Source organism: Cibotium barometz, chromosome 22, assembly GCF_041138505.1.
Source record: "Cibotium barometz isolate CiBa-2024 chromosome 22, ASM4113850v1, whole genome shotgun sequence".
Taxonomy (NCBI): domain Eukaryota; kingdom Viridiplantae; phylum Streptophyta; class Polypodiopsida; order Cyatheales; family Cibotiaceae; genus Cibotium; species Cibotium barometz.
In genome coordinates, this window is record NC_141067.1 from 31,667,889 (window position 1) to 31,684,409 (window position 16,521).

The 16,521-nt window shown below is 39.1% G+C and overlaps 1 long non-coding RNA gene across 1 annotated transcript in view; it reads right to left on the bottom strand.

Moving 5' to 3' along the window:
- Positions 1-15,139, bottom strand: part of LOC147626540 (uncharacterized) — a 29,860-nt gene extending 14,721 nt beyond the window's left edge. Inside the window, exon 1 of the long non-coding RNA XR_015268668.1 lies at positions 15,061-15,139. This is a non-coding gene — a long non-coding RNA (uncharacterized LOC147626540). The remainder of the gene's footprint in view (positions 1-15,060) is intronic.
- Between the last annotated feature and the right edge of the window lie 1,382 nt (positions 15,140-16,521).

Below are 16,521 nucleotides of genomic sequence, written 5' to 3' on the forward strand. Positions count from 1 at the left end.
CCCAATGTGAAACAATATGATAACTATTTTCAACTTGCCTTTCGTGATGGAGAAATTTGGAATCTACAACATGATATTTTTAAGCTACATGAGCAGGAAAAGTTAAAAGGTCAAAAGTTAAGTAAGTTGCCTGCAGTTTCCAAAGGCAAGTGATGAAGCACCAAAGCCCATTCTCGAAGAAATGAAGATAACAGTGTGAAGACATTTACAAGGAATTCATGAGAAATCATTAATCATTGTAGTTCTCTCGTGTGTGAAGCGTGAAACCATCTCTTCAGAGAGAAAGTGGGAGAGTAATTTGAAGTTTTACTTGTTTCATGAGCTCTAGTTTCTTGATGAATCAAAGGACTCTAAGTTTCTTGATGAATCAAAGATTGTTCCATCCAGTTCCAACACAAGAGATTCAAGGTCTTTCAATGTTTTAAGAGAGAGGGTCAAGCAAAATAACATGGTGGATCCTTAACCTATATTTTTACCCATAAGTGTGAGCATCCACCAGTGGATCCCCAAACAGGGAGAATACCCTTAGAGGTTCGCAAAATAGTGTCCTAATAAGGAATCTTGGGTTAAGGCCAATGCTAAGTCTTACAGATATTGGGTTCTTGGGGTCACTCATTCTTTGCTTGCCAATCAAGAGCTTGCTCTGCCAAATATGAGCATGTTAACACTTACAAAATGGCAATGTGTTGGGTGTATGCTGGTTTAACAAATGAGGAGGCAAAGGTTCTTACCCTTGACCATAATATTGACTCGGAATTTTGAATGGAAATGACTTTCATTCAAAAGATAAGGTTCTTTCATAATGAGTGGATTGATTCCTAGAAAAGTGTGGTCTTGAATTAAAAAAGAAAGGTGGTCGTGGAGCAAGTCAGAAGCCTAATGTGAAACAATATGATAACTATTTTCAACTTGCCTTTCATGATGGAGAAATTTGGGATCTACAACATGATATTTTTAAGCTACATGAGCAGGAAAAGTTAAAAGGTCAAAAGTTCAGTAAGCTGTCTGCAGCTTCCAAAGGCAAAGGTGCCTCAAGTGATGAAGCACCAAAGCCCATTCCCGAAGAAATAAAGATAACAGTGTGAAGACATTTGCAAGGAATTCGTGAGAAATCATTAATCATTGCAGTTCTCTCGCGCATGAAGCGTGGAATCATCTCTTCAGAGAAAATGGGAGAATAATTTGAAAGGTTTATTTTGTTAAATTAACTCTTTTGTTTTCTGAAGTTTTACTTGTTTCATCAGCTCTAATTTCTTTGGTTGTCTATTAGGCAAAAAATCATGCTTCACATGCAGAGAATAATGATTGAAAAGTTGAATTGCTCTAATTGGGATGAGGTGAAGCTCTACCATCTAGACTCAAGCAAAACGTCATGTGTTGGAGAAGTACATGTTCTTATTTGGTAACATGGTGAGTAGTTCATCTTGCTTTCAGCTTTGTTTAAAAAACCTTTTTTTTTCACCTCTCACATCTTGCTTTGTTGGTTTTTTTAGAACAAAGATCCACGGGTTTTCATCAAGAAAATCCCTCTTGACTTTGAGCAATTTCTTTCCCGTTGTCATCTAGAGAGGAGGAGGAGACAACACCCCCAAAGCTTTGAAATCACTCCTGGTCTTACACTTTTCATTCTTGATGATGTAGAGGAGTCCCCAACTCATTGGTGTGTTCATGAAGGAAGAGTTGAAGACATGGACACTTTTGTCCTCATAGCACATCCTTACACTTTGGCCATCCCAAATTCTCCTTGGTTGTTATGCTCCGAACTGAGTCAATGACGATTTGAAGTACAGAGTATCTGCCTACAAAAAAGTCATAGGGGCTTCTAGCAAGGTCACTACTTATGACTCTTGAGCACCATTATTTTTTCATGCCCATGATCAAATTACTGCAGCGAAAAAAGCCTTCACTGACTCAAACATGACATGTCAAATGATGACAAGCTAAGTAAAACCTTTGAATACTTTGCTACTAGCATTAAGGCGTTATTATGTCTTGCTCTTTTCTTAGATGTTAACTTTTATTTTGTAGGACAAAGCCAAATATCCATGGTTATAAACTAGATCATCTTTCTTGGGCTTGTGAATTTGCTACAATTGGTTTTTACTAATCTTTGGGCATGCAAAGTAGAGGATCGTATAATTTTGTTGTGAAACCAAATCACACAAATGTTTTTGAACGACCAGGAGTTTGCAAAAAATTCAAGCACACCAATGCAGGTCTACAAGGAGTCATAAATCCATATCAAAAGCCTCAGCTTTTGATGATGGATTTAATTGATTTACTTTCTATGAAAAGAGAGTGGTTGATGGATCTCTTTGTGGGGGACTGGTACCACAATTGTCAGTGCATTGAAAAGAGGTAGAAATGTGGTTGCAGTGGAATGTGATCCACTCCAGGTAAAATTTATCGAGCAAAGAGTGACAGCTCTCAAGGAGTTACCAGATGAGTTCCAAGAGGTGGGAATGAAGAGCATGGAATCTTATCCTTGTTTTTTTGATGCATTTGGAAAGCCACAGCCTTCGATTGATAGTGAGTAGGTTGGGGAGATCGTTGACCTTGTGGATTATGAGCTAGATGGCCCAGAGGGCTAAGGAACAAATTACTAACACTACTCTTGCAATAACTCCAATGGGAGAGGAGGCAACGAATGAGGAGGAGGAAGATGAGAATCCCATTCAAGCATAGTTGTCCATGACTTTTTAGATCATGTTAACACATACTTTTAGTTTCCAAAAACTTGTCATTTTTTTTAAAGAAGATACTTGTTTAATTTGTAGTTCAAATTGTTTGCTAAAGTTTTCCATGTTTTGAATTTTAATGCGCATGTGATCGAGTTTTATTTGTGGGTTATAAATTCATCAAGCTTCTTTGAAAATTACATGAATGTAGACCTAGTATCCTGATATCTCTTAAAGTGTTTTTGTGTATTCATTGAATGCCCAGCTTTAGAAGCATCAAAATGATGAAAGTTGTTTTTCCCAAGTCTGAAATTAGATTGAGACTGAGTTTTGCTAAGTTTTGGAAACATGGCTTTGTAGGTGGTGTCTATGTTATTTTTTTATTAGAAAACTAGCTTGTCTGTCAAGACAGAGAAACCATAGATTAATGCTATAATGCTTTTCTTTTAAAAAATAGTCTTTTTTAAAATAAAATTATAACTCTTTGATATAAATGGGTTTACATGTTTGAAAAAGTGGCCATTTTCCAAGTTGTTGTGAAATTTTTGCAAATGACTACTCACGACTCATGCTAATTTTTCATAACTCGGTGTCAGGGATTTCACTGACGTAAACGAGAACATGTGAACATGTTAATAACATATGTTAATAACACAAAAAATCTTGTGATCACATGTTATATTCACAAAGCTTTCATAAGGGCCTAAAAAATTATCTTTGTCGGGCATAAAAAATCTTCTTAGGTGGCCACTGACCTGCTATTATGTGAAGATGATAACATGAGAACATGTGAATAGCTTATTCCCATGTGTAGCCAAGCTTTTAAGGGGTTCCCAAATGGCAAGTGACCTGTTATTTTGTGAACGGTAACATGAGAACATGTGAATAACTTGTTCACATGTGTTATTATCACAAAAAATCTTGTGATCACGTGAATATTAAATCCCTGCTCGGTGTTAATGATTGTTGCATATTCGTGCAACATAGACCCTTATAATAGAAATTCAATACAACTTGATATGAGAACTCACTCGCAATCCTCCTCAATCACATGTCACATTGTCTTGATCTTCACACGTATTATTACAAATCACTACCATTTTGTCATTTATGTATAGTTGATAATTGTTGTGACATCTTCACTGGCTTGTAGAAGAGAAATTGTTTTTCTTTCATAGAGTTCGTCAGCATTATTGCCATCGAGATAACACGTATGTTTGCTTGCAAATGTCTCCATACGAGGACATGATTGTGTCTGCATGCTACTCGTATTTCCAAGAGAAAGAGCAGCTATACCAGGAGATCACTTCGAATGATGAAGTCTGCATGCTACTCGTATTTCCAAGAGAAAGAGCTGCTATACCAGGATTGTATGAAGAGAATGCCACCCCAACACATATAAAGGCATTCAAGGACTAGAACCAGGGTGCAAGGAAAGTCATGTATTGGCTTTCAATCAGTGTCATAGATACAATGATAGGATACATATAGCCTATGATACCAACACTCTAACAGTTGCATGATAGAACCTGGTGCAAATATTTCAGACCAACACTCTAGCAGTTGCATGGAAGAACTTGTGCAAATGTTCCAGACCAACACAAAGGCAAGGAAATTGTAGCTAAAACAAGAGCTACATACTATGGAGAAGAAAAGCATGTCTATCAATGAGTATGCTTTAAAGATCAAGGGCATTGTTGAATCATTTGGTTATATTAATGTATCGTTAGAAGATTGATGATTTAGTGAGCGTCTATGTAAATGGGCTTGGCAAAGAGTACAAGTCATTCAAGACCTCCATTGTAGTCAAGGAGAATGTTCCCAACTTTCAGAACTTATTGTCTATGCTAATCATAGAAGAAAATTGTCTAGGTGAGGACTCTTTTCGCAAAGCAAGAACGCAGTAGAATAGGCCTTCTACTCCAATTCAGGTAGAGGCAAAGGTATTGGTCGTTGGTTGAGGCCAAGGTGGTGGCCGACATGGAAACCAGAATTATGGACAACAACAGTCTAAATTATGATTCGCAGCAATAGAGCAGCAAACAATAGCAATCATACATAGGTGGAAGAGGCCAGTCTAGAGGTAGGGGGAGCCAAAGGGGCCGAGGTGGTTGGTAAAGAAATTAGAGTGCAAGTAGCATATAGAGTGCTATTATTGTGGCAAACCATGGCGTATAGCAAAGGACTTCTTTAAAAAGTTGAATGACATTAAAAGTGAGAAATTGCACAACAAGGTAACTATGCATCATCTAGTAAATAGGGTGATGATTAATAGAAGTAAGCAATTGTTTGTAATGCAGCACATGATGAGTTTCACAACAACAAGAGATGTGTTGGGATCTAATGATATATGGTATGTGGATTTTAGCACCTCTAACCACATGACCAATCATGGTGAATGGTTTAGAGCCATGCAAAAAATGAAAAAACCAGGTTAGAAATTGATATTGCGCATCCCATTACACATGTTGGTGAAGTGTCATTGTCTATGCAGAATGGCAAAATGAAGTACTTGATATATGTACTTCATGTTTCAAATATTACAAAGAACCTGGTTTCTATTGGATAGATGGTTGAGAAGGGTCTTCAAGTGAGGTTTAATCCTCAAGGACGTTTTGTGGAAGACTTCAAAAATCAGTGTCACTTGGTTGCAAAGGGTAAAAGAAATGGTAGGATGTTTACTTGGATTTGAACATGCTTGAGGTAAAGCCAGCTATGTTTGTGCATAAAATAGGTGTCATTGTAGCTATTTCATATGACACAAGCACATTCGTCATGTGAATATATAGCAACTGAAGTCTATGCATGCTGAAAATATTGTTATAGTTTTGCAAAAGTTTAAGGTTGATGGTATGCATAAAGTATGTGGAGCATGCCAGCTTGGTAAGCAAGCCAAACATGTTTTCCCACATGAAAATCATGTTAGTGAACTACCGTTAGATGTTATACATTTAGATGTATGGGGACCAACCAAGACTGCAACAATTGCAAGTTGTAGATATTATGTTACATTCATTGATGATCACACTAGGAAAGTGTGGGTTTATTTCACGAAGATAAAATTGAGGTGTTTGCTTAATTTTTGAGGTTTATAGTCTTGGTCAAGAAGGAAAAAGGCTTATAAATAAAATGCCTGAGATCAGATGGTGGGGGAGAGTATTTCTCCAATGAGTTCGGTGATTTCTTGAGAATGTAGAGAATCAAGAGACACTTTACATACAAGTACACTCTGCAAACAAAATGGTGTTACAGAAAGAAAAAATAGGCATATTGCAGAAGTGGCATGTGCCTTGATGTTTGAAAAGAATATGCCATATTATTTTTGGATAGAAGCAATAACAACTGTTGTGTTGTACATTATAAATAGGACCCCCACTACAGCTCTTCATGGTATGATGCCTGAGCAGAAGTGTACATGTATAAAACTGGATGTGTCTCACTTAAAAGTGTTTGGGTGTATTGCATATGTGCATGTTCTCGACGATGAAGTGAGAACAAAGTTGGATCCAAAGACAAATAAATCCATGGTATGATGCCTGAGCAGAAGTGTACATGTATAAAACTAGATGTGTCTCACTTAAAAGTGTTTGGGTGTATCACATATGTGCATGTTCTCGATGAAGTGAGAAAAAAGTTGGATCCAAAGATAAATAAATGCATCTTCATTGGTTATGCTTTGGAGCAGAAAGGTTATAAATATTATAACCCTACCACTTGCTTTTTGCAAGTAAGTCGAGATGTTGTCTTTGATGAGATGAGTAACTAGTATGCATCAGTAGGTAGTGAAGGCACTAGCACTCCTTTCATGCACTGGCAGAGTGAAGGCACTAGCACTGAAGGCAATAAAAAATGCAGATGTAAGAAGTACATATGCTGCACCACATGTAGAGTAGTAAATCACAGGTGCTTTAGTGGACCTGAAGAGTCATCTAGTAGTGGATCCCTTGTTAATCCATGGTTAGATAGGTTGAGGACAGATGTGGGTACACATGTATCATGCAAAGGAAGCAAATAGATAGATCAACCTTTTGTGCTTGATCTATCAACATGTCACTCATATGTGGATGGTGACTCTAGTGGATCTGAGCAAAGCCTTGATGAGGAGCTTGGCATTCCATCCGTGGTGGTTACTCCTTGTGCAAGGAGAACCAAGGTTGTTTTGAGGATGTATGCATGTCTACAAGGGTTAGTTGTACAAGTGTATGCAGGTCTACAAGGGTTAGTGATGAAAGTGTATGTAGGTCTACAAGGGTTAGTTATATAGCCCATCTTTATTCTTACATGGTTAAAGCAATATAGAAGTTGGAGCCTACTTGTTTTGAGCAGGTACTTGGAAATAAAAAATGGGAAGATGCCATGAATGAGAAGATGGTAGCATTGGATGTAAATGCAACATGAGAGTTAGTGCCTTTGCTTATAAGGAAAAAAAGGCGATTGGATGTAGGTGGGTGTATAAGGTCAAGCATAACGCATATGGTTCAATGAGTAGGTATAAGGCCAGATTAGTTGTCAAGGGCTATGTGCAGAGCTATGGCATTGACTCTGAGGAGACATTCAGCCCAGCTGCAAGAATGACAATCATGAGAGCTGTCACATTGTTATGCTGCAGTAAAGGGTTGCGAGAATGGCCATCGTGAGAGCTGTTATTGCTAGGTTGTAGCAAAGGGTCTGGTCTTTACATCATATGGATGTAAAGAATGCCTTCTTGCATGGTAATTTACCAAGAAGAAGTATACATGATGTAGCCACCAGGTTGTGAGACTGATGCATATCCAAATTTTATGTGCAGGTTATGCAAAGCCATGTATGGCTTGAAGAAGGCACCCAGAGCATCCTCAAACAAGATTGGGGATTATCTTGTTAACATTCAATTTTTGATATCCAATGCAAATTTTTTCACTTTATGTGAAAAAGATAAATAGAGGGATCATGCTATTAGTTTTATGTGGATAACTTGATTATCACTAGTGATAGAAATTCTAACATCCATGATGTCAGGAGGCTTCTGAAGTAGAAATTTTAGGTGAAGGATTTGGGTGAGTTGTGGTATTTCTTGGGCATAGAGGTCGTGAGATCACTTCATGTCATTTTGTTATTACAGAGGTATTATAGCTTGGACATGTTGTCTAAGTATGTTATAACATGCTATAAGCCTATTTCATTGCCATTGGAATAGAACACAAAGCTTTCCATAGATACAGGTGAGTGAGGACTCCACTATTTACAGGTGCATAGTGGGTACCTTGATCTACATGACCATAACTAGGCTAGACTTGACCTATTTTGTTGGACTTGTGAGTCAGTTTAAGTAGGCCCCTAGGAAGCCACACTTGGATGTGGCTAAACAGATTCTCAAGTACATAAAGTCCACACTTGGTTATGGACTTTTCTATAAAGCTGGTACTACAGAGATACAACTACATGGGTATATAGATGCTGATTGGGCTAATAGTGTTGCAGACAGGAGGTCTACCAGTGGCTTTATGTTTTCATTTGGGAATGCTGCTATGAGTTAGAGAAGTAAGAAACAACCAACAATTTCTTTGTCGAGTATAGAGGCAAGGTACAAGGGTGCTGCTATAGTAGCTTATGACGTAGCTTGGTTTCAAAAGCTACTTGTGGTGATATGGGTGAGCCCATGGATAGAGAAATTGTCATTTATTGTGACAACATGAGTAGCATACAATTGGCCAGTAACCCAGTATACCATGCTAGAATGAAGCACATTGAGGTGCATTATCACTTTATGAGGAAGAAGGTTCTATCAGAGGTGATGTAGATCTGGTATATGTTAGCACATAGGACTAGGTGGCTAGCATCTTCACAAAGGCATTGGGCACAGAGACGCTCCACAAGTTTAGGAGCTTACTTGGAGTACAATGTGTGGAGTTGAGATCAAGGGGGAGAGTGTTGAGATATCGATCTCAACTAGTGCTGCGGATTGATGACCTGCCTAGGTGATAGCTTCTGCATGTATGCCACTAGAATGGTTGGTGAGATATGGTTGATATGCCGCCAATGGATGATAGGCTGTGTGACAGCCACTTTGAAGTACTAAAGTTATGGCATAGTTATAGCACCAGCTCATATAGTCGAGTTCACATTATGGACAAACCATTATATGTTATTGTAGGAGAGTACTTTTCCTTATAGTATGTACTCTTATCTTTTAGTTATATGATCATAGATAAGAGAAGAAGATAGAAGAAAATTCAGCCATCCATCTCTCTTGTGCATCTTGCTGTCTCTTGTGCGTCTTGCTCTCTCTTGTGCGTCTTGCTCTCTCTTGTGTGTATGTGTTTGCTTGCAAGGAACTCAAGCTCTCTCTCTCTCTCTCTCTCTCTCTCTCTCCCGCATTCTCTTTAACAACCTCTAATGACAGTACGAACTCCATAAGTGGTGGATTCATCAGATGACGAAGAGAAGCCATATCCTAAATGGGTGAAGGAGCTCTTGGATGGGAAGTCTCCATCGATGATCACAAAAAAGCTAGCAAATCTAAGAGAATAGAGGAGAAAAAGAGTTCCTCCACTCACATTATTAATATGGCTTTGATGGGCTAAGATAATGAAATAACGGGAGCTAGCCATCCTAAAGGAAGCATTAGCAAATCCAAATTGGAGGGTGTCCATGGAGTCAGAGTTTGACTCAATTTGACAAACCACACTTGGTATCTTGTGGATCGTCCTGTAAAATTGAAGGTTATTAGCACCAAATGGGTATGGAAGGCCAAGTATAAGCCTGATGGGACATTGGATCAGTACAAGAAGGCAAGGCTTGTGGGAAAAGGGTTTCACACAAATCAAAGGGTTCAACTTTTAGGAGACATTCACTCCCACAGCTAGATTGACCACTATTCCAATAATGCAAATGGATGTGAAGTCAACATTTTTGAATGGTCATCTCAAAATGAGGAGGTTTATGTGATGCAGCCACCCGAGTTGTTCAAGATACTAGATTCAAAAAACAAAGTGTGTAGACTTTGAAAGACATTGTAAGGGCTAAAACAGGACCCTCAGGCATGGTACTACTGTGGATAGATGCATTCTTTGTAATTATTGGTCTTTCTAAATGCCTACTAGATGTAAATTTATATAGTTTCTTTGAATAAGATAGACACATTTTCATTGTCCCATATGTGGATGACCTCATTATAATGAGGAACCATGAAGAGAAGATCTGATAGACATAGGTGATGTTGAGTTCAGAGTTTGATATGATAGACCTTAGGCTTATGCATTTCTTTTTAGGGATAAAGGTCTGGCAAGAGATAGATGGAATCTTCATTTCTCAGCAAAAGTATGCAAGAGAAATTCTAAAGGCATTTGGCATGGCTGATTGCAAGTCAGTGGTTACGCCCATAGAGGTTAATGCAAAGTTTTCCTGCAAAGTTTTCCGTTGAAGATGCTTCTCCACTAGTGGATGTAAAGGAGTAAAGGAATTTTGTGGGGAGATTGATTGATTCTTTGCTTTAGCCGCTACAAGATCCTGCACTGGCATATACCAACTACACATCTCATAAATAACACAACATCCTAGCTCACTTGTATCTCACGCATAGTGGGGTTATAACAAATATAACCTTCCTACTCAAGGGAATAACCAATGAATATACATTGTCTATCTTAGGATCCAACTTACTTATCACCTCATCTAGTACATGATGTATATAAGCAATGTACCCAAAGACTTTTAAGTGTGCCAAAATTGGTTTTTTACTAGTAAAATTTTGTTTAGGGCATCATGCCATGAACTATAGTGGGCATCATGTTGATAATATAAATATTGCTACTACTTGTGCTCAAAAATACTCAGGTATACCTTTCTCATTCATCAATGGATGGGAAAATTTTTTAATGATATACATTTTTTCTTTTATCTAGCACCATTTTGTCGATGGTTATATGTGCATGTACACTTCCTCTTTATCCCATGCTCTCTCAAATAGTCAATTCATTGGACAATTTTCCCACCATTTGACCTTAGGCATTCTATTCGCATGCCTTTATATTTCTCTACTACAGATTTGAAGCTTTGAAAGTGAGTAAACACTTCACTTTTCTCTTTCATGAAATACACTGACACTTTCCTAGTGTGGTCGATAAATGATACATAATAATAGCATTCTCTGATTGATGTCACCTTTTTTGGTTCCCAAACATCAGTGCACCACATCCAAAGGTTTTTACCTTATATGCTTATCATGTGGAAATAATACATGCATAGCCTACTTGCCCAATTAGTATGCTTCATGTGGAATAATACATGCTTAGCATGCTTGCCCAATTATTATGCTTCATGTGGAAATAATACATGCTTGCCCAATTAGTATGCTTCACATACTCTGTGCATTACATCCACTTTAAAGTTTGGCAAACATGTAACAATATGTTGGGCCTATATATTCTAACATGTTCAATGCTTTTATGTTATATATTTATGTCTTCAATCACATGTAAGGTCCCTCTCCATAGTCAATCACATGTAAGGTAATCCTATGTCATAAAAATTAAACTTGTGAATTTTATCGGTAGAGTAGCAGGCTAGGAAATTTCTTAAGCTGCCCATTATAAGGATATATAAATTTATTTTTTGATTATGAGATTCAAAGATAGATAAAATAGATATTTTATAAATTTAAGAGGGCTACAGTGATAAATATTAGATAAGACAATTTTTACTAAGGTAAAGAGCTAGAAAATTTCCTAAGCTAGCCATTATTGAGAGTCATGCCGATAGATCCTGATTTCAAGCTAGGCATGATACATTAGCAAGAAATTTAGAAAATTATTTTTAGTCATTTTTGTAAAAGATGAAATTTTGGTCCAATGTAAGTGACCATTTGGACACCTAGGTGTGTGCAAATTATAACCTTAGTTAATTAGACCTTATTAAGAAGGGGCCTACTTGGGAAACCTACTCAAGGAGCTTACTTGTCCATCCCCAAGCCATGTGTTATCCACCATACCTCCTTTTAGAAAATGAAAAGATACTTCTAACCTTACCTCTCCACATCCCCTTTCCTTATGTCGCCATACCCACGCCCTTACTGCTGTATTTGGGATGTTTGGAAACTAAACTTTAATTATGCTACAACTGTGTTATGGAATGTCGTCATATAGTGCCTCGAGAGGCCCTTTCGTGAGTTTTTTTACTCTTCTCTCTTCCTTTTTCTTAGAGAGCTCTTTCTCACAAATTAAGTTAAGAGAATTTTATTAATTAAGATTAGATATTAAGCTTAATTATTATAGTAAGTAGAGAAGTGAAATTATGTGATTAGGCTATACTTTAAAATCATTGTGTCATTGATTAACCTTTATCTTATTCTCTTTTTTCTTCGTACACACCCGGGCCCCACTCAAGTGGGTGGAGCCGATTTCCCCTTCCAACAATTAGCCAATTATCATGGTCGGGCAAGGGCCACGTACCATCGGGCAAGAGCCACAAATTAGGCATCCCCCATGACCACCGCGATGAGTCGAGCGCTGGAACAGCGGAGGGGTCTCGTATGGATCCTCCTATCTCGGGTGATCCACCACCCGAGGAGGAGGAGTCACTCGAGTGTTGAAGGGGCAAGAGCCCGAGCAACCAAACACATCAAGCGAGCATAGGTGTCCCTTTTATAACATGAGAGAGCCTAGTGGTACTTGAACTCATAACCTAGAGGTTACAAGTCACAAGCTTGACCGCTACACTAACTCAGTTGGGACACCTTTATCTTAATCTCACATTAGCATTTTCTTAGTCTTTCATTATGGACTTAATCATCACTTGCTATGAGTCGCCATAGATTCATGTATTTTAACATGGTATTAGAGCCACCTTGGGCTGGCCATTAGCAAGTAATTAGGAGGTTGTTAATCTTGTCATTAGTGTTCAACTAGGTTTAACTGTTTTTCAGCTTTGCCATTAGGGCCTCTTCTCCTCTGCATTGGAGAGTGAAACTAAACAGTGACCAAGTGAGCAACACAAACCTCACTTTTCTATCCAAAGAAACAAAGAGGAGCTCTAGCTTGAAGGTGCCACAGTCATCCACAACAAAGAGGGGAGCTTGAAGTGAAGACAATGGCTATCTATTAGAATAACAAGAGAGAAAGTGGTAGAAAAGCATAGCGGCGCGAGAAGAACACGAACGTTGAAGTGCAGCAATATCTACATTATCTCAAAAGAGGAGTAAGCTTCTTGTACACCATCGTCTAGAAGGAGAAGAGGACGAGGTGGCTAGCCTTTGCTGTCGCATATCAACTCGGCTTCAGTGCAGGCCAGTAGATCATCACAGTAAGCACGTAGAGGTCTCCAGCGAGGAGGTCCAGGTCTTGGCAAACTGCATCGTTCACAGTATCGTTAGCACCACTTCTTGCACCCCTAGTAGCACAGATGGCTAGAGCAGCCAGTAAGCAGATACTGCAACAAACGTGCCCATAGCTTTGAAGAACGAACCAGCAGAAGAAGGTGACCACCATCAGTTTGTAGAACAGTGCCTTCATCATCGACTTGCAGCATCTCACAGCTTCGAGCAGTGGCACATTGTGGTGTTATGGCCTCCATGGGTAAAGACCTTCAAACCACCCTTAATCCACCAGAAACTTGTGTAAATTAGCTTTATTAAGAGCTTGTTCACATGTTTGCCATATCAAGGGTAAAATTATACATCTATTCTACGATGGGATCGGGTCTTGTTATGCCCTTGAAAGAATATGATTCTTCATGGACTTCATCATAAGTGAGATTCTTATTCGCATGGGCATCATCGGATTAGGCATCACCAATGTGGTCTTTAATTTGCAAAATCTTCATCAACAAAAGCTTTCACAAAAAATGTTAAAGAAAAATCTTTGTAAAACCTCCACCAAAACCTTTGTAACAAGTCGCAACCACATGAGAATGCAAGAAATCTCTAAACTCACCAAAATTCATGACCAAGAGTTGAAAAATAATGTAGACTTTGATGAAACGCGGCCAAACTTAGCACACATGGAGTAAGTATGTGAGAGAAAAGAAAGAGCTCTCGGGAAAGAAATGGGAAAGGGCCACTAGGTCATCCACAAGCAAAAAGAACAAGCTAAAATCCTCTGATTCCAAGGTGGAGAACAAGCTGAAAAGCCCAACAAATGAACACCACCAAGGGTGGTAGTAAAGAAATGGCATGGCTCCTAACTCTTGGTTATAACCCCACTCACCCAGTATGTAAAGTATCAAGAGACAAAGCCAACATTGTAGCTCATAGAGCAACCTAGATGGACCGCTCCAACCATATGAGTATGGAGTGTAGGTCAGGTTAATACGTGTTAGGTGTTAGACCCTCATCACATTGAGGGGAGGCATTAAGAAAAGCAATGTGTGAGGGTGCAACATGAATAGAGGAAGGGGAGGAGCATGCACATTAGAAAGAGGAATAGACTAAGGGTACATTGGCAAAGGTTGATTTGTATGGTCATTTGTAAAAGGTGAAGTCAAACGTCAAAAAGGTAGCACATGGAAAGTGCAAGGAGGCACATGTAGTGTGAGCATTTATGGACAAATGGATGGCACAAGTGTGCATGGAGCATGTGGATGAGAGCTATATAAGCATGTACTTGGATTAAGCTAATGTGATGAGATTATGGAGTCTATGCCTTAATTATTGTGTCATTCATTAACATTTATCTTAATCTCGTATTAGCATTTTCTTAGTCTTTCATTATGGGCTTAATCACTTGCTATGAGCCACCAGCTCTTCATGTAATTGACATGAGTCGATAGTGACTCATCTCAATTACATGAAAATGAGTCTGGAGTGACCCACCTTGGTTCATTTTAAGCTCAAGGAATGTTATGAGTAGGATTATCTTTGAGTTCTTTGATTGTGCCCCAAATAATGTGTCAATTGTGTTCCTCCATCCATCAGGAGAACTATCTTTTCCATCTATGCGGATGAATATATGTATCATTAAGGCTCAAGTCAATGATTTACAATGCTGATAACCCATATTGACTTTTCATCTCTAGTGTTGGGTATCTTTTCCTTTCCATTAGCTACTTCCCACCATAACCCTTTCCGAGACCTTGCTTTGCCTTGGCTTTATCTACCTCTTAGATACAAGGAGTTTTTTTCTCTCTATTAGTGCTCACACAGCTAGGTTCTTCTTCAGGGGGCCATGAGGAGATCATTTTGCCATATCATGCTTTGTTCACAAAGGGATACACATTGGTGCCTTTCCTTTTCGTTTTTGTACCATAGGTGATGAGAACATTTTCCTTTTCCTTTCAAATGTAACGGCATTAGATACACGCCGGGCAAATCATGACGTAATTAGCTGTTTGATTAATGGCATTAGATACACGTAATTAGCTCAAATGTAATGTTTAATTAACAAAGACAAACTGCAAAGAGCTTACGAACGTGGCATCATCGCGATAAGATGGCAGTGAGCGAGCAGCAAAAGCAAGAGACAGGAAGCAAGGGCCTGCGGCGCCATAGGAGAATGAGGCAAGGTAAGGTATTGTGTGTGCTTGTTTATTATCGGCCGCCGCCGTTAATCCGTAATCCGATAGCATCACAAGAGTGTCATACTTACGTTTTTACCTTGGGTAGCCTAACATCTTTTAGAAAAGCAAGCATGGATAGAAGGTCACTTGGCAACTTAATAAAAAGGGAAAAAAACATATTTTTGAAAAAATTATTGTTTTCTTATTTTCTCATCGTTATTTTTGGTGCACCTCTATTTTCAGAAGGCTCTTGTGCCACCTTGGTTACCTGCAAATTATGTATGATGCGCGTGCTGCCATCACCACCTCGCCTTGCAGCAGCGGCGGGTGCCCGTTATCAACTCCAAAACTCAACAGTTCTATCACACGGGTGGTGGGGTGCCAAGCTGCAGATGTCATTAAGGCTCTACATTAACAGTGATGTCCAACCCTGGTGAGGGTTTGTGATCTGATGTAGCACCTTGCAAGCTCTTCATTCTCCCAGGATCACAAAAAACATGGGTTTCGAGCCGATTTCATGCAGACCTGCTCACTTCTCATGCACATGGAACTTGGAAGAGGGCCTCATTTGCCTCAAAGTGATCAATCTTTGCTTGGAGCCATATCTCCCCGACCTGATCCCACACTGGCTTTTTATCCAAGATCAGAGCATCTTGGATAACATCTTCACTTTCTGGCCGAATAGGATACATTTCAGCCGCCTACATTTGTCTTATTGACATATGTAGCGGTGAGACCAAGCCACCTGTATGGGGCATTTTTTAAAGTGATCTCATCCTTACATGTGTGAATAAGACAAAGTGATCCCACTAAAATGTATCCTAATGCTTTCCGGCAAGCAATAGCCACCGCCAAGGTCAGAGGCAGGGATCTCGTTGTGCTTCTCATCGACTTTGAGAGAAGGCCTACGATAGAGTGGATCGGGCCTTCTTGGAGGGGACCTTGGGTTTGCCTTGGGTTTATCTGCGACGAGAAGTTTATTTATGTCTATTGGTGCTCACAGCTAGGTTCTTCTTTAGGGGGCCACGAGGAGATCAGTTTGCCATATCATGCTATGTTCGCAAGGAATACACATTGGTGCCTTTCCTCTTCCTTTTTGTGCCATAGGTGATGAGCTCTTACCTTTGGGTCGAGGACGTTGGTTTGTAGTGGCTCTATCTCTATTTCTCCACTCTAGAGGAGAATTTGGATTGAGAATTTACACATGACACGCCACCTTATTTGGTAGGCTGGGAGGGTAACCTCAAGCAGTTTACAAACGATGATTGAGGATTTTTGTGGATCAACTCACACAAGTCGTTTGGATTTTGGGTTGAAAGTTTACCAAGCCCGACTTGAAATAATTTCTTATATATAGATATACACATTTATGTGA